The 25644-nt window shown below is 38.9% G+C and overlaps 1 protein-coding gene and 1 pseudogene across 5 annotated transcripts in view; both read right to left on the bottom strand.

Annotated features, from left to right (window-relative positions):
- Positions 1 to 25644, bottom strand: part of ATXN7 (ataxin 7) — a 151750-nt gene that overhangs the window by 125252 nt on the left and 854 nt on the right. The gene's annotated exons all lie outside the window — the stretch shown is intronic.
- LOC119042415 (actin-related protein 2/3 complex subunit 2-like) lies at positions 3425 to 4455 on the bottom strand (annotated as a pseudogene).

A 25644-nucleotide genomic window follows, 5' to 3' on the forward strand; every position in this document is an offset into this window, starting at 1 on the left:
AGCTGGGAGATACAAATTAAACAAGTCAGTGTAAGCTATTTTCACTAGGGCTTTAGACAAAGATCTTTTTTTTAAAATCCTGATTAATATATAAACATTCTGGAACTACCTGTATCTCATACCTAAGCTGCTCAACACTGGTTCTTTGTGACTCAGGGTCTAAAGAGAGGTTGGCAGCACTCATACATACCTTGCTGTTCACTCCTTTCTGCAGTGAAGCAATTTGACCTACATTTCCAGTGCCCATTGAAACTTCTTAGGAGGGGAAAAGAAGAGTTTTTCATTAATCCTACCCTCTGATTAACTAGGACAGCAAATGCCACTCACAGGACTGCTACTGGGCATAAGCAAAGGGGTGAAAGATGTGCTACAGGAAACTGCATGCGAGAACATTTAGAAATACTGTGTTCTCTGATTCTGCAGGCAAACTGCCATGGCTTTACAAGACAGCAGCAAGGAAGAGCTGCTCCACTTCTACACAATAATCTGGCCAGAACACCAAACACTGGTTTATTTATCAGTACTTCAGGCTACCAGCATGATGAAAATTAAACTTGAAACATAGACTTGTCTTTGCCATCATTTTTAAAAATAAACTTTTAATTTTAGAATGGTTTTGTTTAGAAAGAAGTTAACATTATTCACAGTTCCTATATGGCCTGCACTTGGTTTTCCCTATCATTAACCTCTTACATTAGTAATTACTACATTTGTCACAGCTAATGAACCAATATTGTCACATTATTACTAAAGTCCATATTTCAAATTTCCTTAGTTTTTGCCTAATGTCTTTTTCCTGTTCCAGGATCCCATCTAGGGTCCCACATTATATTTAGCTGTCAGGTCTCCTTACTCTTCCTCTAGGCTGTGACAGGTTCTCCACACTATACTTTCTGATGACCTTGACAACAGTATTAAGGAGTACTAGTTCGGTATTTTGTAGAAAGTCTCCAATTGTCCAATGGTTTTCTTGTGATTATAATGTGATTATGGGATTTAGGAAGGAAGATCACAGAGGTAGCCATTTTCTTCTCTTTTTTTTTATAGATACAAAGATTTTCTTTACTAATGACCCCAACCATATTTTAAGTACAGGAGTTTGGAACTCAAATACTTAGAAGAAAACAAGTTAAGACTGCATTATTCTGGAGACTTCCAGCCAAGATGTTGGCATAGGTAAACACACTGTGCCTCCTCACACAACCAAAATAAGGACAACGATTTAGAAACAAAAACAACCAGTACCAACAGAAAATTGAATTGTATGGAAGTCCAACAACCAAGGAGTTAAAGTAGACACATTCATCCAGACCAGTAGGCGGGGCTGAGCCAGGCAGCTGGGATGGAGAGAGCTTGAGGCAAAGTGGTGGCCGGTGGACCCTGAGAGGCAGCGGATTGTGGAGGGACCAGGTGGTCCCACCATTTGTGCACAGATAAACCAGGCGAAACTGGGGAACAAGACAGACCCCGCAACCCAGGGTCCCAGAGCAGGGAAATAAAGCCTCAAAGCACCGCTTAGAAACACCTGTGGGGGTTCAGATGCTGGGAGAAACTCCCAGCCTCACAGGAGAGTTCGTTGGAGAGTCCGACAGGGTCCTGGAATGTATGCAAACCCACCCACATGGGAATCAGCACCAGAAGGGCTCAATTTGTTTGGGGAAGTGGGGGAAGTGACTGAAATCCAGCAGAGAGCGGAGCAAGCGCCATTGTTCCCTCTTGGACCCCTGCCCCACATACAGTGTCACAACACGGCCATGTGGGTTGCCCCCCCCTCAGGAGAACACTTAAGGCTCTACCCCTCATATGTAATAAGCACGTCAGGACAAAAAAAAAATGCCCTAAATGAAAGAATAGATCAAAGCTCCAGAAAAAAATACAACTAAGTGATGAAGAGATAGCCAACCTATCAGATGCACAGTTCAAAACACTGGTAATCTGGATGCTCATAGAATTGGTTGATTTTGGCCGCAAATTAGATGGAAAAATGAAGGCTATGCTGAGTGAAATAAAGGAAAATGCAAAGGGAACCAATAGTGATGGGAAGGAAACTGGGACTCAAATCAAAGGAGTGGACCAGAAGGAAGAAAGAAACTACTAAACAGAAAAGAATGAAGAAACAAGAATTCAAAAAAATGAGGAGAGGCTTAGTAACCTCCAGGACATCTTTAAATGCTCCAACATCGGAATTATAGGGGTACCAGAAGGGGAAGAGGAACAGCAACAACTGGAAAACTTATTTGAACAAATAATGAAGGAGAACTTCCCCAATGTGGCAAAGACAACAGACTTCCAGGAAGTCCAGGAAGCACAGTCTCTCAAAGAAGGTAGACCCAAAAAGGAACACACCAAGGCACATCATAATTACATTAGCCAAGATTAAAATGAAGGAGAGAATTCTAGAAGCAGTAAGAGATAAGGGGACAGTTACCTACAAAGGAGTTCCCATCAGAATGTCAGCTGATTTCTCAAAAGAGACCTTACAGGTAAGAAAGGGCTGGAAAGAAGTATTCCAAGTCAGGAAAGGTAAGGACCTGAATCCAAGACTGCTTTATCCAGCAAAGCTATCATTTAGAATTCAAGGGCAGATAAAGTGCTTCTCAGATAAGATCAAGCTAAAGAAGTTCATCATCACCAAGCCCTCATTATATGAAATGTTAAAGAGACAGATTATCTAAGAAAAAGAAGATAAAAAACGTGTACAGTAAAATGACGGCAAACTCACAATTATTAACAACCACACATAAAGCAAAAACAAAAACAAACTAAGCAAACAACTAGAACAGGAACAAAACCACAGAAATGAAGATCACATTGAGGATTAGCAACAGGGGAGTGGGAGGAGGAGAGAGGGGGAAAAGGTACAGAGAATAAGTAGCACAGATGGTAGGTAGAAAATAGATAGGGGGAGGGTAAGAATAGTATGGGAAATGTAGAAGCTAAAGAACTTTATAAGTATGACATATGGACATTAATTAAAGGGGGGAATATGGGTGGGAGGGGGTGTTCAGGGTAGAGGGGAGTGAAGGGGGGAAATGGGACAACTGTAATAGCATAATCAATAAAATATATTTTAAAAGAAGACTGCATTATTCTGTAACTCATTAGTAATATACTGCAAAGCAAGAGCTTGGAAGGAGGATGGAAGGGAAGGAGAGTGAGGGAGGGAAAGATAAAGAAGTGGAATTAAGTTGATCAAGTGGATTTTTCTTTTTTCTTTTCCTTTACTTTTAATTCTTGGTAACTATGAAGTCCTTGCAAGAACAACTCATTTCTGCAGATTATTTTTCAAATGTGTACTAAATGGAACCAAAATGGAGAATCCCTTAAGAAACTGAAGAGGTGCAACATTGGAGAGCTATGATTATCCAGTAGCAAGTGTTCCAGCCTTCAAGTGCCAGCTCCTTCCTCTTCTAGTTACCAGGAGTTAGATGGATGAAAAGGTCTTCCCCGTAATTATTTTCATTTATCTTTTTCTCAGCATCTGGGCTTGCGCAGTTCAGCAACTTGAGGAAGTCAGATGTTTTTGCCTGCATATGTATATGAATACAGGCCTTAAGAGCATTTGATGTGCTAGTACAGGCTGTCCCGGAACATGTATATCCAGTTGATGGTATTGTCTCGAGCACTGGCTTTGGTATAGCAAGGGAACAGTACAAAGGTAATAGCCGATGTTGTCACCCACAGCAGCACTGGTGTCTTTCAGCTCCAGAGGAGGTTCCCTGTGGCCAAAGAGGACCTGTGGGTTTGTGTGGCTGACTCTGTGTCCTTCTTTGAACTCCTGGATTGAACACCTTTCCAATGACCTATTGGCACCATTGTTGTTATATTTAAACATTGTGCTTAAAACTACTATGACTATGTCCTTTTAAAACTCAACATACATGGTCTCATCATCTCTATAATCGATGACTGCCCTGTTCCCACCTTCCTTGCCCTCTTCTTGGAACTGGCAGTATTTCTCACAGACAGAAACAAAACAATTTCATTTCAACAAGCCAACCTGGTGCACAATGGAATCCTTGGATGCAGGCAGATTTTGAAGGTTGTAGAGCAAAGACACATTGTATCCTGATTCTGGATTTACCAAGTAACTCCCATACATTTTCTTTAGTAACTCATCAGCAGCACATGCCTGAAGTTCCTTGTAGAATTTCAAAGAAATACTGACCATCATTTTTGTTTTGTCTCCGTTAGGATTTGAAATATGATAGAGGACCATCAGAATCTGCAAATGTTACTTCTGCTTCTGGTTTGTTACTGGCGGCCATGTTTTGGAACTTGAGCATGAGCGTCTCCTGGATTACACAGTTGTTCAACTCCAGCAGGATCATGACCGTGGCTGGCCCCAGAAACCTGAACCTGCCTGCTGAGCCACCACTGCCCTACCATTGCTGCCACTGCTTCACCCACAAGACTGGTCCCTGCCCAGTCCCCTGCTCTAGCCTGCTGCTTCTCCCCAATGCTGCCATTTTCATTACATCTCATCAAGATCACATTTATGGCTATTCACACTAACTTAATTATCTGGCTGAAATACTGTTTGGCAGATTTCTCCACTTTAAATATATATTTTTTCACCTTCCATACTGTACTCTTTGGAAGGAAGTCACTATGTACAGTCAGTCCATTTAAGGAATGGGCAATTACGTTTCACCTCCTTTCAGGAAATTATCACAAAAATCATTTGGAATTCTTCAACATATAAAGCCTGTCTATTCTATCTGCTTACTTATTCGATCATTTATTTATATCAGTATAGACTCATCAGTATTTGTATCAGTTTGTTTTATATTATTTTATTATATTTACATTATATATTTTATGTTCATATTTATAGTAATACTTATTTTACTACATATATGTATATTATGTATTTTATTTATATTTATATTGTATATTTTATTTATCATTATCTCTTTAAGACTCTTCATTTTGTGGCATGATAAACCATGAAGAAAATACATAGTTATCAAATTACCATCTAACTGGCACCTTTCAGGTTTGATGTGGCCAATAAGTGCCGTATCATAATGAAGTTCTTCCAGAAGAAATAATTTTTTTCTGTTGTTGGTGAGAGGGAGAGGAAATCTCCCCTAAATGTAGCATGTTAGATGTCCCACACAATCAGGTTTCCTGCCTTCTCCCCCATTATCATTAAATGGTATTTACTTTATGTCAACTCTTAATTACATGAGCTAAAGGAAAAAAACAAGTATCAGTCAGAGCTAGCTTTAAAATATAATACTGATGACTTAACAGGTGCAGCTGCACCTTCCAATTTATGCTTTGTATATTAATGCACACAGTTTTTCTCCATCAGCCCAACACAAGGACTGAACCAGGAGCTTATTGGGCTGTGGGGGTACCTAGTGGAAAGCAAACAGATTTCTATAGATAACTAAACTGCAAAGACCAGAGTTTATTCCCTGCAACACACAAAGGAAATTCCTTCACCATAGGTCCTCAGATTTCAACCTTTAGCCTGTATAAATAGGCTATGCCAGTGATTTTCAACCAGTATGCCACAAGAATTTTTAAAACATGCAAATTCCTGACTACTTAGGGACACTGATCTCTTTTCCTTTTGACTATCAAATAAATAATTACAACAGCCAACACAACAATAGCCATCTGGTATGAATTAATCAAAATTATAACGATTTTTTTGTCAGATCAGGAAAAAATATATTTTGGGGTGTACCTCAAAATTTTCATCATCAGTTCATGTGTGCCATGAGATGAAAAAGGTTGAAAATTGCTGGGCTATGCTAATAAAATCTTTAGTGACCTCAGACTTTTCTTTAAAATAGGAAGTAGGCTGAGCCCAGCACCTAATACTGCTTTTCTGTGTCACCTTTTTATTTTTCACCCAATCTGATCAATATTTATATTCAATAAAAATTTCCTGAGCCTCTAGTATGTACTAGGCAGCACATTATGCCTGGTGCTTCCAATTAATGTAACAGATTAGAAAAAGTTAAGAGCCCTATTTCTGTTTTTCCCTTCTGGCAAAGATGATGAAGTTGATGGAAGATAAGTGAAGCCTTTACAAAGCTGAGGACACAAAATGGTCTGGAGATGCATATGGTTTAATGTCTACCTCTATAGTTATCTGATAATATCTTAGAAAGAAAAAGATCTTAACTTCCTTATCCGTATAATAGATACAATCAAACCTACTTCCAGAGAGAACGCATGGAAAACTTAGTCCAGGCATATACAATGGTGCTGTAAGAATTAGCTCACATTTTGTATTTCATCATAAACACACGTAAGAAATACTAGAACCGCCCCATTAAGGTGTTTGCTTTTTTTCTTTGTCAATTTTGCTATCTTTGTAAACTCTAAAATCATGATCTTTAAAAATATGTTAATTCCTAAGTCCCAGTCAACCTATTTTTTGATAAATAAACAATGCACATTCATTCAAGCAAGGGACATGAGCCAGAATAGGCAGGAAATACTAACAACAATATAGCTAAGATTGTTGGAAAGCTTATTTGGCACCAGGCACTGTGTGGATGTTGTAAAACAAACCTATGAGGCGGATATTTTAATTATCCTTAATTTCCGAATGAGAAACAGGCCAATGAAGTGAAGTAACTTCTTCCAGGTTGCCACTCATCTGGGCTAAGCAATCTACCCTTACCAAAACAAGAACAAACAACATCAGAATTACACCAAACACCTGAATGTAAACATCTATTCCTTACCTTACATAGCTGATTCCTTCCCAACCACCATTGTGCTGAGTACTGCAATAGAATAAAATAATCAGCTAAAATGCTTCCATTCCTACAGAGACATAAACTGGGAGAAGGGTTTTGGACACTTCTGCTTCCACAATATTTTTAATACATAAAACCCATCAGGGTCTCCAGGCACCATTTTACAGAAAGTAGCAACTCCCTGGCCCAGCCAGCATATATGTACATTATATGTACATATACATAAGTCTTTCCACTCTCTGGCCCCAGTCTTTCCACTCTCTGGCCCCACTCTCAGGGCATTTGTACTGTAGGCTGCTTCCAGATCCAGCTAACTTCATGTTAGAACTCAGGTTAGAAGTCACTTCATCTAAGTGGAGTAAGTTACTCTCACACTCTGAGTTCCTAAAACTGTTTAAAAGATCTCCAGCCTGCTTCTACATTAATTTCAACATTCTCAGCATGGGCATCTCCTCTGCATATTACATGCCCCACAACAATCACATAAAGGCCTGGAGAAGAACAATCCTGTTTTGGAATTAAACAGACCAGGATTTAAATCCTGTTATGTAGAGGACTTCCACCAAGATGGAGGCGTAGGTGGAAACATTGTGCCTTCTCGCACAACCAAGTTTAAAAACAACAAAGTTTTAGCAACAAAAACACAGCCAAACCACAGAAAATTGAACTATACTGAAGTCCGACAACAACGAACCACTCAGCCAGACCAGTAAGGGAGCAGAGCCAGCAGCGGAGCGGGGTCGGGCAGGAAAGATCCACCAGAGCGACCCAGGCACACAACCCAGGCACGCAGGCAGCCAAGGATGGATCCCAGGTAGGAGTAGCAACGGGTGGACCCCCTGAGGGCGCAAGGTGGCAGGCTGCTCTCGGTCACGCATTCGTGTGCAGATAAACCAGGCAAAGGAGCTACCAGTGAGACAGATCACGCAGGCCCCAGTGGCCGGAAGCAGCAGAGGGGAACGTCATTGTCCCTCTCTGACCCTGCCCCCACATCCAGCATCACAACCCAGCAACCTGGGTGGCCCGCCCTGGTGAACACTTAAGGCGCCTCTCCTCATACGTATCATAATAGGTGCGAACAGACCAAAACATGGTTCAAGAAGAGCTCAAAGCCCCAGAGCCCATAAATCTAAGCAAACAAGAAATTGCCAGCCTATCAGATGCACAGTTCAAAACACTGGTCATCAGGATGCTCACAGAACTGGTTCATTTTGGTCACAAATTAGATGGAAAAATGAAGGCTAAACTAAGTGAAATGAAGCAAAATGCACAGGGAACCAATAGGAATGGAAAGGAAACTGGGACTCAAATCAAGGGAGTGAACCAGAAGGAAATAAAAAATGACCAAACAGAAAACTATGAAGAAACAAGAATTCGAAAAAATGAGGAGAGGCTAAGTAACCTCCAGGACATCTTTAAATGCTCCAACATCCGAATTATAGGGGTACCAGAAGGGGAAGAGAAAGAGCAAGTAGAAATCTTATTTGAACAAATAATAAAAGAGAACTTTTGCCCCAATCTGGCAAAGGAAATAGACTTCCAGGAAATCCAGGAAGCTCAGAGAGTCCCAAAGAAGGTGGACCCAAGAAGAAACACACCAAGGCACATCATAATTACATTAGCCAAGATTAAAATGAAGGAGAGAATCCTAGAAGCAGCAAGAGATAAGGGGACAGTCACCTACAAAGGAGTTCCCATCAGAATGTCAGCTGATTTCTCAAAAGAGACCTTACAGGCAAGAAAGGGCTGGAAAGAAGTATTCCAAGTCATGAAATCCAAAGACCTACAACCAAGATTGCTCTATCCAGCAAAACTTTCATTTAGAATGGAAGGGCAGATAAAGCACTTCTCAGATAAGATCAAATTCAAGGAGTTCATCATCACCAAGCCCTTATTATATGAAATGTTAAAGAGACTTACCTAAGAAAAAAAAGATAAAAAAGATGAACAGTGAAAGGACAGCAAACTCACAGTTATTAACAACCACACCTAAAACAAAAGCAAACTAAAAGGACAGCTAGATCAGGAGCGGAAACATAGAAATGAAGATCTCATGGAGGGTTAGCAACAGGGGAGTGGGAGGAAGAGAAGGGGGGAGAAGGTACAGAAAATAAGTAGCACAGATGGTAGGTAGAAAATAGATAGGGGAGGCAAGAATAGTATGGGAAATACAGAATCTAAAGCACTTGAGACACGTGGACATAAACTAAAGGAAGGATGGTGGGGGAGGGGTGTGCAGGGTGGAGGGGAATGAAGGGGGAGAAATAGAACAACTGTAATGGCATAATCAATAAAATATATATTAAAAAATAAAATAAATCCTGTTATGTATTAACAAAATGTGTGGCCTCAAGTAAGTCATTCAGTTCTGTGAGGAAGAATTGAGATGACACAAATAAAGCACAGTCCTGACATTTACTAAGTGTCATTATCATTATTACCCCATTATGCAGATACGAAATTGAGACTCCCAAGTGGTCAGATACCAAAAGCCACAAAACTGATGAGTGAGACGTAGGGGTCAGGGCCTGATACCAGTTATTTTCCTTTCTTCTACAATTCTTATTGAGCACCATTAAGCACCATGCTTGGTACTGAGGACATTGCTGTGAAACAGGCAGACACATAAACTATTCACATGGTGCTTACATTATGGTAGGGAAGATGGCCATCAAATGTTTACACAGATAAACTGAAAGGTGTTTGAAGGAGAAGAGTGGAGTACCTAAATCCATGTTCAGGATTTTAGAGCAAGTAACAAAATCCCTGGGTTTTGTCTGTAAGATCAGGGAAGGCTTCTGTGAAGAGGTGGCATTTAAACTGGGACCAGGAGGCAGAAAAGGTGTATGGAGATGAGAGTGGCAGCTGGCACTCAGCCAAAGGAAATCTCAATCGAAAGACTGAGGACACATGGCAAATATGAGGAACTAAAAGGAATGGCAGGGGAGGCTGGAGATGCAGATGGGGCCAGATCAGAGGACCACCGAGGGGCATGGTATGGTTCTGGATGTCATCCATTCTTGAAGGAATAGGAAAGCATCAAAAACTTGTCTTTACTGAAACAGTCAATAATAAAAGGCTCACTCTGACCACAGCTGGACATGACAAACGCAGATTTTGATACTGTGTGTGAGTCATATGAACAAGTTTCTGGTAAAGACAGACCAAATCACTTCTTTTTAATTACACAGCTAAATGGAAACTTTCATGTTTCCATTTAGTAAATACCTTATTTACCTTCCTATCTCTCAAAACCAAATGCTCAACAAAGCTATGCACATTAGAGAGAGAGCTATGCTTTTAGAGAGAGAAGAAAGGAGAGAGAGATCAACGTGAGAGAGAAACATTAATTGGTTGCCTTCTGTATGCAGCCAGACCAAGGACTGAACTCACAACCTAGATATGTGTCCTGACTAGGAATTGAACCTACAACCTTTTAGTTACAAGATGACACTCCAACCAAGACACACAAGCCAAGGCCAGACCCACTTTTAAAAACTAAAAATCTCATATTTATATTGGCTGAGTAAGAATTTTCTTGCCAATTCATTCTACCTTAGTTACATAGATCTGAAGAGATAATATTCAAGGACATAAACGAAAGTTCCACTTTTCCTTCATAGCTTAACAACAAAAACCCATTCCACCAATGTGTGATTAAAACCATAATTTTTATATTTTAGGATAAATCACTTGTGTACAGTTCACATGTATAAATTTTAAAAATCTTTGTTTAATTTTAACCAAGAACAAAATCCTCCAACAGAAGGTCTTTCAGTGATTTTCCAATTCTTTTGAGAATTTTTCAGATTCTTTCTTTGAATATTTAGCTACTCTGATAAGGGTAGGGTAACTGTTGTGACTTATATTAAAAGATAGAAATGAGTCATAATCAATCATTCACATGCTTTAAGATTTATTTTTCATATTTCAGGGAATGAGGATGATGGGATAAAATGATAAAAGTGGGATTATGAATGTGCTATTAGGGTATGATAGAAATTTTCTATTTGATCCCTCTTTTATCCCCAGATGAATTTTCCACCATTCTGACCCTGCCCTGTGCCCCAAAACCTGTCGTCTATGGGTACCATCTCTGGGTTCATGCAAACAGGCTTCCAAGTGGATATGGCCAAAACAACACACTGGAACTCCAAAGACCAAAAAGGTGGAGGGCAAGTGGGGGAAGGGTATAGTGCTTCTCATTCCCTCCTTCTTCTGGGTTGCATTTTCAATCAGTGGCTGAATCCCTCTAGTGGCCTTCTCCTCTGTGGCTCTAGCTCTCTCTCTGGACTCCAGGAGTGAATGCTATTTCTTCTCTTTGCTCCAATGGACCTAACACTAATAGCAGTTCTCAATGCATTAGTTTCTGGGTGAAGGAACCCCAAGTCACACTTAACTCTGTCCCCTCCTCTAAAAGTAAGCTCTTTATTAAGTCTCCTGAACTTTGTGCACTGGACTCTGTTTCCTGCCAGTCCTAAGAATTCAAACCATAGATTTGTAAAACCAGCAATCTCCCTTCTTTGCTTGTGAGCAGTTATCACCATGGTTATTCATCTTCCAGAGCAATTCCTTCAGACAAAGCACTGTATGTAAGCTCTTACAATTCTCAGGTAGAAATGACAACTTTCAAACCGGTCAGTGCAGGAGAACACCGGAGGTGCTTCTGAAAGGCACAACAGAGGGGCTGACAGGTAGGAGTCTTTTACACGTCAAGAACAAAATGTTTACAAGGAGATATCACTTTCTTCTACTTCTACATGGTTTTCCTCTTGCTGAGAGCTTGGAACTGAAGTCAGCATTGTATTTTCACCCCAAATACTAGTGAGTTGTATCACTGCTTGGGGAAGTGGCCTTATGTGTCAACTTCACTTTGTTACTTTCTCAGACCTGAAGATCTGCTTACCACTAGCCAATACAAACAGAAAGAAAGCCAACCATCTTATATTACTAGCCACCTGCCCATGATCTTTTCTTCTTTCATCCCAGGATAAATCTTTCTTCTGCACTAATGTGAAAGATAAGCAGGATAAGAAAATTCTGCTTTGCTTAGCCTTACCTGTCTCTTTAACAGATGAATACTTCTTTTCCGAAAGAGAGGATTGGCATATGCTTATACAATAATCTGCTCTGAGCTCCTTCTTTGGATTTTTCTTTTACCAAGGTGACTGAATTTGAGGTTAGATGTTAATTGGAAATCACCTGGGAGTCTATAAACACTCCACTTTGCTTTCACTTGGCACAAGTAACCTAGATGTTACTATCATTTCTAAATATTAGGGCATTCTTCTGAACAAGAGCAGATTTAAAGAATTCTTCCAGGGAGTTGATAAGAACTGACGTGGCTTATGTCAACAAGCTATTCCAACAAGAACTCAAATGTCTCCCCCTGTACCCAGCAGGCATTCAGAGCTGACAGAGCTGCTAAGATAAAGACAAAGGCACACCCAACACCCCTCTCCCCCCCCCCGATAAATAAATAAAATCTTAAAAAAAAAAAAAAAAGACAAAGGCACATAGATAAACGGCAGTCTGCAGAAAAGATAGATAAACGGCAGTCTGCAGAAAAGATATTCTAAACTCTAGCCATGACCAGCCAAAGGGAAAGACAGATCTCTTCTTCCATCCTGGTGGGGAAATCCCTTTCTTCAGCTGTAAGGCAACACCTGAGAGAGGCAGCGGGATTAGCAAAACTGAGTTCCCACTATATGAATATTTCTACCACGCTTTACTCTTACTTCTAAGCATTCATTTTAAAAGATACTATATTGAGGAACTATATAAGGAGCTGGGTGGATACACATCAAGTGTTAAAAGTGTTATGTCTGGGAAATAGAAGTGTAAGTCACTTTTATTTCCTTCTCCATATTTGTGAAATTTTCCAAATTTTTACAAACACCTATATGTGATTTTTGCAATCAGGAAAACATTTTTTTTTTTTTTTAAAAAAACATGCTGTAAGTATTCAGGAATCTGTTTTCTATAAGAACCTAATTTATGTAATTCTTGAAACTCAAAATCCAAATTACATTTCTTATTTCTTGTGTATTTTAAGATTGTCAATTGTATAATTATTTTATAAACTATTTTTTAAAGTTACAAAACCATTCAAAATGTGAAAAACAAGAATGCTAAATTGGATTTAACATTCAATTTTTTCTCCTGGTATACATCATGAACTTAACTGAGACAATTTAAACTCTTTAAGGTCAAAACTCACGATTTTCACACTTTGAAGTACTCCCTAATACACATGAAAAGGAACGGAACTGTTTCTCTTTGTAAGAACACCACACAGACAATATCATATGAAGTTATATGGCTAAGACACTACAGATAAAAAACAGACTGGTGTTTCTTCCACTACAAATGCTAGCCAATACAAACTTTCCAGTCCACAGTTGATTAATACTTGACACCAGATCTATGGAAAAGAAAGCTAATCGTTGCTGGCTGTTAGCTAAAGCAACGGACACACTAGAAAACCTGCCTACTACCAGTTCATGACTGCTGTTTAATAAGACAACTAGTTTTTCAGTTTATCACTATTTGTACTTCTAAACAGAAAACTGAAATACTATCTTTTCTAGAAGCTACCTTTCTCATAATCTATAATAGGTACACATGTGTTATTTGCTGTCTTATAATACTAAAATATACTAACAGTCTTAGAAATCATAAATATTCTTTACTAGCTTCAGGAAGCCAGTAAATTTGAACAAGTGATTCCTTTTAAACTGTCCTAATGTTGTAGCAAGTGGTCTCTTTTCTAACTTTGATTTCCAAGTGATTTATAGTTATAACTACCAGAAAGATAATAAACAACAGGATGGAGAGGGGAGGGGATAGAGAATGGAGTCTTAAATATGTCCTCTTAGAGCATGTAAGAGGAGATATGTGCCAGACCACTAAAAATTCCTTTGTGTTCAATATGTTGAAACTTAAACACATCAATGAATAAAATATATAAAAATAGAAGATCAATGTATCTCTTGCATGTTTCTCTCCCTCTTTCACTCCCTTCCCCTCTCTTTAAAAGTTATAATATCTGCCTTGGCTGGTGTGGCTCTGTGGATTGAGTGCTGACCTGTGAACCAAAGGGTCTCGGGGTTTGATTCCTGGTCAGGCACATGCCTGGGTAGAGAGCCAGGTCCCCAGTAGGGGGTGCACGAGAAGCAACCACACATTGATGTTTCTCTCCCTCGCCTCTCTCCCTTCCCATGTCTAAAAAGAAATAAAATCTTTTTAAAAAAAGTCCAGAAACTCTGCAAAAATAAGACCATAAGACAAACTTGAAATGCAAGAGAAAAAAAAGGCATTTTTTGAGTAGTGTTCTCTTAATTGAACATGGTTATAAGCTGTAGAAATCTGTACCTGAAACAAATTTAAAAAGACATTTCAAAAACTAGTGTTTAAAGTTATGACAGAGTTCTAAATGCTAGGGAAAAGTATGAGATCTCTCTATTAACAAAAAAGGTCTGGTGAAACAGAACCACCACATTACCAAGAGGAGCACATGTATGGTTCAGACTACAATGAAACTTTAAAAGCATGGGGGAAAGAGCCTAACATAAAACATTGCTAAGAGAAAACTGCCCAAAGACCCTAATTAAACAAAAGCGTCTAGTGGTCCTTTCAAAATCTCTTGTGATAGTGGACCTTCTGAAGAACAGAAAACAGAGCAGACCATTTAAAAGAAGGGTCCACAGTTTGAGAGGACAAGTGACTGCATCACAAGGTGGTAATTATACCATGGGGAAATAAAAAAGGCCAGACTGAAGGGCTCTAAGAGGTACTTTAAAAGAGCTAATCATTGCTAGAAGAGGTGGGGTAAGTCGGCTCCTCAACATGGGTATTTGTGGGGAAATAAAAAGATGCTGGGCCTCCAAAGTGATAATAAACAAAAGTGGTTGCTAATGACCAAGGTGACTACTAGACACCTTCCTTATACCCGAATGTTCCCCCAGTAATAGAGGCCAAACATTATGTATCCATCTCCGATTCAGCGCAGAACCTTCAGAAACCGGAAAAGAGGCTTCTGCAGTTGGTAAACCACAGTTCTAGAACCTCCTTCAAGCAAGGGCATGGGTAGAACACTCAGGTTCTCCAGCCTACAGTCCTAGACTGAAGGAGAAACCACTTGCCTTTTCTAAATCATGTGCTCATCTGAAAAATGAGGGAAAATCTGCTCTTTCCTGACTTCAAAAGATTAGAGTATAAAATAAAACACGGAATACATGTGAAAATGCTCTGAATAAAATCACATTGGATTTGCACATTTTATCATTTGAAACATAGTTTTACTTAAAACTATTAAGGATAGATAATGTTGGTTGGTCCTTTAGCCTAGGAGCTGTAAGGTCTAAAATGTCTGAAGTATTGTCAAGGTTACAATGTAAGCAGCTAGACACCAGCATAAGACAGAAAAACAAATGCAGGGAAGTTTGTAGAAGTTTAGTGCAGGGGCCAATTTATCTTACTGTGCCCTAAGAGGGTCACTATGTACTGGGTAAAAAATGTTTTTAACAGGGACCCAGTTACCAATAAACAGTTAAATTATAGTCCATATGCTTTTCTTTTTTAAAAATATTTTATTTATTTATCTTTAGAAGGGAGGGGAAGGGAAGGAGAGAGGGAGAGAAATATCAATGTATGGTTGCTTCTTGTACATCCGTCCCCTGCTGGGAACTGGCCTGCAACCCAGGCAATATGCCCTGACTGGGAATTGAACTGAGGTTCTTTGGTTTGCAGGCCCACACTCAGTCCATTGAGCTACACCAGCCAGGGCCCACATGCTTTTCTTTAAAAATCAGGAAAGACTTACGCCAAGATGGAGGCATAGGTGGAGACGTCATGCTTTCTCACACAACCAAGTTTAGAGACAACAAAATATTAGCAACAGAAAACACAGCCAGAACACAGAAAATTGAACTTTTCGGAAGTCCAATAACAACGAATTCTTCAGCCTGACCGGTAAGAGGGGCGAAACCAGCAGCTGGCGGAGCAGGGTTGCACAGGAAAACTCGGTCAGATGGACTCAGGCATGCGGATCCCAGGCGGGGTTGCAGAGGGCCAACCCAGTGAGTGACCTAGTGAGCACAACCCAGTGAACCACTGGCAGATCCAGCGAGGGTGAAGGGCGTGGCGGGTTTACTTGTGCTGGTGCATTCCTGGTGAACACCTCAGGCTTCCAGACTTCGCTCCTCTCCCAGTGGAGGGGACGCCATTTCCCCACTCTGACCCCACCACCACATACAGCATCACAAACCAGTGACCCCAACCTGGAGGCCCGCCCCGCCCCTAAGGCTCCGCTCCTCATACTTAATGGGCGCGAACAGACCAAAAATGGCTCAAGAAGATCTCAAAGCCCCAGAGCCCATAAATCTAAGCAAACAAGAAATTGCCAGCCTATCAGATGCACAGTTCAAAACACTGGTCATCAGGATGCTCACAGAACTGGTTGATTTTAGTCACAAATTAAAGGAACATATGAAGGCTAAACTAATTGAAATGAATGGCAATGCACAGGAAACCAATAGTAATGGAAAGGAAACTGGGACTCAAATCAAAGGAGTGGACCAGAAGGAGGATAAAAATGACCAACCAGAAAAGAATGAAGAAACAAGAATTCAAAAAAATGAGGAGAGACTTAGGAACCTCCAGGACACCTTTAAACGCTCCAACATCCGAATTATAGGGGTACCAGAAGGGGGAAAGGCACAGCCACCAGTGGAAAACTTATTTGAACAAATAATAAAGGAGAATATGCCAAATCTGGCAAAGGAAATAGACTTCCAGGAAATCCAGGAAGCTCACAGAGTCCCAAAGAAGTTGGACCCAAGAAGAAACACACCAAGGCACATCATCATTACATTAGCCAAGATTAAAATGAAAGAGAATCCTAGAAGCAGCAAGAGATAAAGGGACAGTCACCTACAAAGGAGTTCCCATTAGACTGTCAGCGGATTTCTCAAAAGAGACCTTACAGGCAAGAAGGGGCTGGAAAGAGGTATTCCAAGTCATGAAATCCAAAGATCTACAACTAAGATTGCTCTATCCAGCAAAACTTTCATTTAGAATGGAAGGGCAGATAAAGTGCTTCTCAGATAAAATCAAATTCAAGGAGTTCATCATCACCAAGCCCTTATTATATGAAATGTTAAAGGGACTTACCTAAGAAAAAGAAGATAAAAAAGATGAACAGTGAAAGAACAGCAAACTCACAGTTATTAACAACCACATCTAAAACAAAAGCAAGCTAATAGGACAGCTAGATCAGGAGCAGAACCATAGAAATGAAGATCTCATGAAGGATTAGCAACAGGGGAGTGGGAGGAAGAGGAGGGGGGAGAAGGTACAGAGAATAAGTAGCATAGATGGTAGGTAGAAAATAGATAGGGGGAGGGCAAGAATAGTATGGGAAATATAGAATCCAAAGAACTTGAGACACATGGTCATAAACTAACTGGGGGGGGGGGGAATGGTGGGGGGGAATAGAACAACTGTAATGGCATAATCAATAAAATAGAAATAAAAATAATAAAAAATAAAAATCAGAAAAATGCATATGCTTTAGAAAAGAATTACACATAAAAATGAATGTATTATTGCACTTACAATGGTAAGCACTGATCAGCAGAAATGGAAATGGATGATATAGAGTCACAAGAGTTCTCATACTGGCGTTTAAAAACTCTTGGAGGCATGTGAATTTGAGAGAATGAAGAGTGAATCAGGGACCACTGAGGTGTTGCAAATGTTAAATGTGACAGATAATACACAAAGCAACTCTCACATAGCAGCCCACAAGTGTTCGGACAGTGGATATCTGTTGGTTTTACCAGCCCTACATGAACTCCCCTGGCTGGGGAATGACAACTCCCCCAGTAAGTACTTTCTGGGAGAGGAAGTAACCAAGTACCTGTCCAGGGCCAGTCTGGGCCTGCGAGGTACTCTCAGTAGAGGATGGTGTTAATAACAGTTAGTTGGAGAGGTTAGTAAATCCAGTGTCCTGAGGTGGCACTGCTACCTGGATCCCTGAAGCTACTCTGGATCTGATCCACTCTGAGGTTTCCTTCCTCAGCTCTGTTGTCATTTCTGGGAGCTACACCACATCCTTCCAGTAACCTCCTTTTTTGCTTCAAGTAGCCAGATTTAGTTTCTAATGCTTACAACCAAAGACCTTTAGCTCATTAGCTAGTATTTCAAGTCCAGAAATATCCATTTTCTCAAAGCTTTTGGGAGATAAAATTTAATTTGATTGGCAAGCAATTTAAACTATTAATCTGATGGTAAGAAATGGATGTATCATGGAATAGAATATAAAATTCATGGAAAATATTATTATATTGGATTTTTCCATTGAGATTCTTTAAACATGTGCTTTCTTCTACTTCTCACTCTCCCTTTCCCATGAAAGTTTTTACAGCTGTGGGTTTATAAAGCACTGGTATAGTGATAAGTTTCCCCCAACTTTTAGGATCTGCCCCTAGCTAGGTAAAAGATCTAGACCAAATTACTTAACCTCCCTAAGGCTCACTTAACACACCTTAAAATGGGAATAACAGTGCCTACCTCATACAACTATTACCCCAAGAGAATACAGGGAAGCACTCAGCACTGCTTCGCACAGGAGTTTATCAGTCAAGGCAAACAAAAAATTTGGTTAATACAACAAAGTAAGGGACATGTTGTTTGCAAAGATAGCCTCAACAATGACCCCCACCCAATTTCCTGTAGGCAAGACCTGTGGTGTACTGGTTTTATGGCTTGCCATGACCAAGTGAATCTTGCAGAGTGTCACTACATGACTTTTCTTTTAAAGATCTTATTTATTTATTTTGGAGAGGGGAAAGGAGAAAGAAGAAGGAGAGAAACATGGATTGATTGTCTCTAGCACGCCCCCCAACCGGGGACCTTGTCGGAAACCCAGGCATCTGCCCCAAATGGGAATCAAACTGGCAACCCTTTGGTCTGCAGGCTGGTGCTGAATTCACTGAGCCACACGAGCCGAGGTGACACTGTATGACTTTTTAGTCCAGGCCTCCAAAGGCCTTTCAGCTGTCACCTTCTTGTAATAAGGTGCCTCCAGGTGAGAAAATCTGTTCCAGCTGCTGGAAGGTATGATCAAACGAAGATCTGATAAACTGCCCCCAACTAGAGGTCCCTGGACCAAAACTCCAAATGGAGTTTTCAATTGACAACAGCCACATTAGAGACCTCAGACCAGGCAAGACCAGCTAAGAAACTACCCTTCCCTTAATTGTGAGCAGATAAATGCTCACTGTTTTAAGCCACAAAGTTTTGGAGAGGGTTGTTGCTACTCAGCAATAGATAACTGACATATTTCATGAATTGTCATATTTCTACATTTTTTAAAATTCCATGCATTTCCCAAAATTTCCTATGAACAAACTCGAAGCTCAAGGTTGCCAAATAACTATGTCACAGCCAAATGTGGTTATACTTCTCAATCTTCCTGACCAGGTCAATGATTCCAATTCCTTATAAACACTGAAACATGTCTTTGCTAGAACTTGGGGGTATAAGGCAGGGAGTTGAACATGCTCTTAAAGCATAAAAACTTATGCGAAAAATTTTCTAAATTTATCAGTTATACCACAAGAATGCAGATGTAAATATAGTCAAATTGAAATTTAAGGTAAGAGAAGAAAAATAAAACAAAATTGCTATAATTTATTAAAAAACTAGGAATAAAACAGATTCTCCTTTAACAGTTTTTGTGCCTGCATTTTTCCCATATACTTTATTTTTTAAAGATTTTATTTATTTATTTTTAGAGAAGGGAGGGAGAAAGAGAAGGAGAGAAACATCAACATGTGGTTACCTCTCAAGTACCTGCTTCTGAGGACCTGGTCCGCAACCCAGGCATGTACCCTGACTGGGAATTGAATGGACAACCCTTTCATTTGCAGTCTGGTGCTCAATCCACTGAGCCACATCAGCCAGGGTTTCTTCCATATACTTTAAAGATGACAACAACCCTCTTTTAAATATTCATCAGAAACTATCAAGAGGAAAATGCTTACTTAGGTTACCATCCAACTGACAAATATTTATGTAGCACCAACTCCATGCCAGTGAGTTGTGTGCACCTGAACTTTTTCTTTTTTGAATTTTTTCTTTTTTTCTTCATTTTTGATAGTACACAGAGATACCAAGGGTTAAAGGAACATGATTGGGTGAAACTAGACCGCACACCTGTCCTGGTCAAGGTACCTGGTGTGGTTAGAGGAGTTACTCTAGTGAATGTAGCAAATGAGGCTCTACCCTAATGTGAACCTATGACTAGAAGGGAAGAAATATTAGCCAACACTATAATTATCAACACCAATATTATCATTATCATTACTGTTATTATTCGATACCCTATTGCTTCTACCACTTCTTCCTCATTAGTTACTATTTAGTATCTGGCACTCTGCTAAGCACTTGCCCCCTTTAATCTTCATAACAACTTAGCAAAGTATGACGCACATTTTAGAGATGAGACTGAGGCCTTTACCGGGTAAAGTAACATTGACAGTAAGTGATAGAGCTCATGATTTTAAATATTAAATACTACTCTATACTGCCTCCGCACATATGAATTCATTATGGTTTTATAGGAATTTCAAAAGGGGAAAAAGTCCTTCCACCGCAAGAATTGAACTTCAACATACTACTTGATCAATGTAAATGTGTGTGTTTTCAGTGAGTTTCTTCTGAAAACTGTTTAGTCCTGTGTGGAATTTTTTTCTTTCCTTTTCGAAGAGTCTGAACAACATTACTATCAGTAATACAGAAAACAGTTTTAAACGTACGCGAAAGTGTATTTCATTTCTTATTCAATACAACACAGACAGTGAATTAGTCATCTCAAGGAATGAAGGATCAATTAGCCACAAAAAGGGGGCATTTTCAATTACTGTTTATTCTTTAATAGCTTTGTTATTTTTTCCTGATTATCAAAGAAGCAAATGCTAAATAAGAAAAAAAGAGAAAAACACTTTTTAAAATTATCACCCACAATCTTATTACCTAGAAATAACAAGTACCTATTATTAAGTGTATTATATCCTTTCAGATACATCACACATTATACATATTCACATGCTATGCTTTTTTCTGAATATCATTACATACCAATAAATATTAACCTGCACCATCCTTTTTAAAGCCTGCATAGTATTTCACTGTATTGATACACATTAATTGACTTAAACCCTTTATTAATAGGCATTTAGATTACTTTCCATGTTTTTCTATTATAAAAAAAATTGGGGCACTGAGTAGTCTGGTTCATATATCTTTGTACACTTGACCAGCAGTTGGTTTCTTTAGGTTAATTTCCTTGATGTTGGCTTGCCACTTTATTTTATGCCTTTATTTTCATTGCCCAAAATGTCACCCAGAAAATGTATATCATGTTTACCTTTTTAAAAAAGGAAACCCTTAAATGTTAAGTATAATAATATATTTTACATTCCTAATATCTAGATAAAATGGCAACTTTTAAAAAATGTAACTTATTCCTAAATAGCTAACATGTTGATTCATGCACCTAGTATTACATTAGGTTTATATTTGGAAGGGGAAAACTCTAAAATACTCAATAACTTCTAGTGGTTTTATTTCCAGCATAATGTTGTTTTAAAAGTTAAAACTGAAAGAGAACATATTTGTTGCAAAACAAGCAAATTAGTACAGAATGTTAAGGAATGGATATATCAATCAGTTATAGCAATTACTCGGTCACCAAATCTTCATCCTATATAATGGCCGTGAGAGAAGGGTCACTGAAGAGAAAAAGGTGAAACTAAAAGCAGCATCCCTCAGAGCTTCAGTGATGGCTAGATGAAATTAAACAAAGACATATACATCTACATGCTTTGTACACACTAATTCTGGAGCTAATCTCTGGGGGTTAGAGCGCAAGAGGAATCTTTGTGTGCTTTATTTAACCAAACATCATGCAGAAAGAGGGTGAGGGAGGCTGAATAAAGATTTCCTTAACATAAAAGTGTCCAGTTAGCAACCTGAGGGCCTAGTATAAATTACTTCCCCTCCAGGGCTAGGGGAGAATAAGAGGAACTTGAAGCATAGGGCACCTCCAAAGGCACTGATTGCCTACAAAGCCATTACTCAGGACAAGGTGCAATCACCAAGTTCTACAAAAAAACTAAATGGTGAGAACTTTTTTAGCAATAAATAAAATTTACCGGTCATACAGTACAAAATGTGTGCTAAGAAGGCCATACATTATAATTAATAACAACATACTTGAGTTCCATCCTAATGGGGAGATGGAGCATTAGATTATGCATGAAATACCTGAAGTGGCAAATGGCTCTGTGTGTGGAGAATGAGAATTGCTTGGTGATGCCACAAATCTATAGGACTGACAAGTCCAATATTTTTCTAGGCAAAACACATTCAATGGGTCAAATCCAGTTGCTTGCCCATACAACACCATGACCCCAGAATGGCTTTTACACTTTTAAATGGCTGAAAAAGTAAAATATTTCATGGCACATAAAATTTCATGAAATTTAAATGTTAGTGTCCACAATATTTTACCGGAACACAGCCATGCCCATTCCCTTATGTTTATGACTGCTTTCTAGATTCACTGATGGAGTTGAGTAAGTACAACAGAGACCTGGACGGCTTGCAAATTTGAAAATATTTACTACCTTGTCCTTTATAGTAAGATTGCTGACAGCGGTTCTGGGCCATAAAATCATGCTGTTTTGAATGAATCACAGCTCCAAACCTGTGTGTTCTTGTTGGTTTGGCCCTTGAAATACCCAGAATTTAATTGCCAGCCTAACAGAGAATTCAACCTAAATGTTAAGTGTATGGGACAGGTCTAACAGGTCTTATAAAGCAGGGGTACCCACCCATGGAAACCAGAAAGATGTAAAAGGCTTTTCCTGAGTTGAAAGTAGGATGGTCCCGGGTTTATATAAGAATGGGTATAATTAAAAGTTTTCACTTTGAAAGAATGTATTAGCTATCTCCTCCAAAGGTGAGAATGAAACCATCCTCAAAATGGCTACCACCTTTGAGCATTTACTAGGAACCTAGAACTGGGCAAAGCTTTTTGTTTTTATTATCTCATTTAATGGTCATCTCTTCAAGACTCAGCAACTTGAGCTGACTGGCTCAAGTTGAACACAACCAGAAAGCTAAGGAAATGGAAGTCAATCTAAGGCTATCAACACCCAAGAGTCTAAAGCCGTGTTTATAGCTACTACCCCACTTGAAAACAGAAGGCATGAATGCTCACCAGGAACAAACGAGAAGGAAAGGAAAAGACCACAGAAATACTAGAAGCAAGTTATATCTTTATGGCCATGATATTATAAGCATTTTATTTATATATATATATCTTACTTTTTACTCATTACCTTAATACAATTCAGTTCTTCCAATTTCCCTATTGAGAAATGCTGGTCCAGGTAGCAGTTGCAAAGGCCTTTTAATGATACCAGAATTAGACAACCAAAGTTATAGGTGTAACTGCCACTAATAAAATCCCTGGGGTATCAGTGAGGATCCCATAAAGCAGGGAGTAAGCAAACCTCTTTAGAGATGATGGACTAGAAAATACATGTGTTTTTCTGTATTTTTTCCATTATGTCCGGCTGTCTTGCCAAGGCACAAGCACATTCATAGAGTGATTGCCCCCCAGTCAAATTTCAAATTTGCTGGGGAGTAATTAAAGAGTGGAGTTGAATGAAATGTTTGCTCCAGGAGCTGGAAGTCGAACCCAAGTCTCTGCTGATAGACCAAAAATCTTTCTCTTCTAAGTTTTTTAAATATAATTTAAAAACAGACATAGTACACTCAAGATAGCATGTCAAGCCTTTATGTGTGTGGTTTATCAACTAACAGGCAGCACTTTGCAGTGGGAACCAAATGGAAGTGTCTTTCTGCACCACATGACTAGGCTAAAGAAAACTTTAAAAGGCAAGCATTGAACACAAAGATCTACTTTTCCTACTTTTCCTCTTAAGTATTATTCCAACTCCCATTTTATTTAATAAAAACATATATACCTGAACTTTTTTTAGGCCCTGGTCCTCTTTTATAACAAAAACTATAGATAGGCCTTTTCCCCAGAAAAATATACATACACAAAAAGTCAGGGTAACAAATAGGGGTTTCAGGAATCTCTTGAAACCTATTTATGAACTCTAGAAGTCCACAGACCTCAGGATAACCCTTGTTTTGAACACATATTATAGAAATGCCTACATCATTTCAAAGAACCAGGGTAAAGACCATTTACCTAGTTCTTTCATCATCCTTTATAGTTTCAGAAACCTAAAATTAAATAAACACTCAAACTTTCTCAAATAGACTGCCACAGTCTCAAAGAAACCAGGAATCTAATGACTTGAATAAATCGCCAAATGTAAGGTCATATAAATCCAAAGTCCAAATCAGTTTGTTATAGCTTAAAATCTGCTACTTCTTTCTGCTCGGACGTTTCTCAGGAAAAGAAAATAAAAATAAATTTAAAAAGCAAAAAAAAAAAGAAATGTTAATATGGCCTAGTAGAGCTTGAGTCCTTTCTACTTTCACATTCATGAACATGTTGATATATTATTATTGATCACATGAAAAAGAGACCATTTCTAAAATTTACTAAAAGGTGTTCTTTCACTATATATGATATAAAATCTGTTAAAATTCTTAAATATTCAACACATAGATATGTGTCAATGGAATTGGGAGTTAAATTATGTGGCTGATAAAGCAGATCTTTAAAAGTTCATAAAGGTTCAAGTTATGATGTGTTTCCCATCACTTGAGTCAAGAACTTTCAGAAATGTTTATTTTCAGATACATCTCAAACTCTAACGTTTTCCCAATCTCTCTTGGTCAACTATCACTTTAGAACATTTCTAGAACTGTCCAATATGTAAGTTACAAAAGGACCTTACAAAAGCAGCCAGGATTCCATCTATGAATAGAATGTCTCATGAAAATTTAATTGCAGGGGGCAGGATACTTGTCTATACACATTAAAGATTATTTTGAATCACTAGACACTGTTTCAAATCAGCACCCTGATAAGACTAGTTATCAAGTAACTTAAACAAGAACTTCATTTCACCACTTGACGATTACCTTTTAAACAATAATTATCCTGACCAAAGTGCTACTTGGGATACACAGATAATCAGTTAATACTTTTGATTTATAACGTGTAGTACTTAAGATTTTGAGTAATTCTTTTGGTTACAGTATCTTCTCTTCTTCTAAAACCAAAAAAAAGGGGGGGGGGCAGCAAGTATTTTGGCCAGTATTATTAAGCCAGGGAAGGATTCCCACCCTGGAGGGGAGAGTTATACCTCAGAATCTTCACTCAAAGCTAACTTTTTTTTTTTGGGGGGGGGGGGCTCTCTGCCAAAAGTTAAAGATACTAACTCTTCAAAGTACTGTTCAAGAGCATTACTGAAATTTCGACCTCATATATATGAATAAAATTTCACATATACTGGTTTCTAGCTAAAGGTTAAATTAAACACACTTCACTTTCATTGACAACTTTCCCCTTTTGAAAGACCTGAGACAAACAGGGAGAATGAATCCAACTTCAGAAAGGAAACTGGAACAGCCAGATCCATCCTACATAATTGTTTCATCACGGAAATGAAGAGGCAGGATACTTGGGGGACAGGAAAATCGGAAAGTACTTCTACGCTCAATAAAATATCAAACCTCGGTTCGAAACTCAGGCTGTTGTAGCTAGCTGAATCTATCCCAATGGAGATAAAGCCAGTTGAATCGGCGCTTGCTTCTCCTCAACCTCTTATCACCTAAAGGTTGCCCTTTGGGAGAAACTCATCGAAACTGAATCAAAGTGACTTTTGGGAAGAGATGTCAATGTAATCCTCAGTGT

The sequence above is a fragment of the Artibeus jamaicensis genome, unplaced genomic scaffold (assembly GCF_021234435.1).
Source record: "Artibeus jamaicensis isolate MK-2021 breed Jamaican fruit bat unplaced genomic scaffold, CSHL_Jam_final contig_519, whole genome shotgun sequence".
Taxonomy (NCBI): domain Eukaryota; kingdom Metazoa; phylum Chordata; class Mammalia; order Chiroptera; family Phyllostomidae; genus Artibeus; species Artibeus jamaicensis.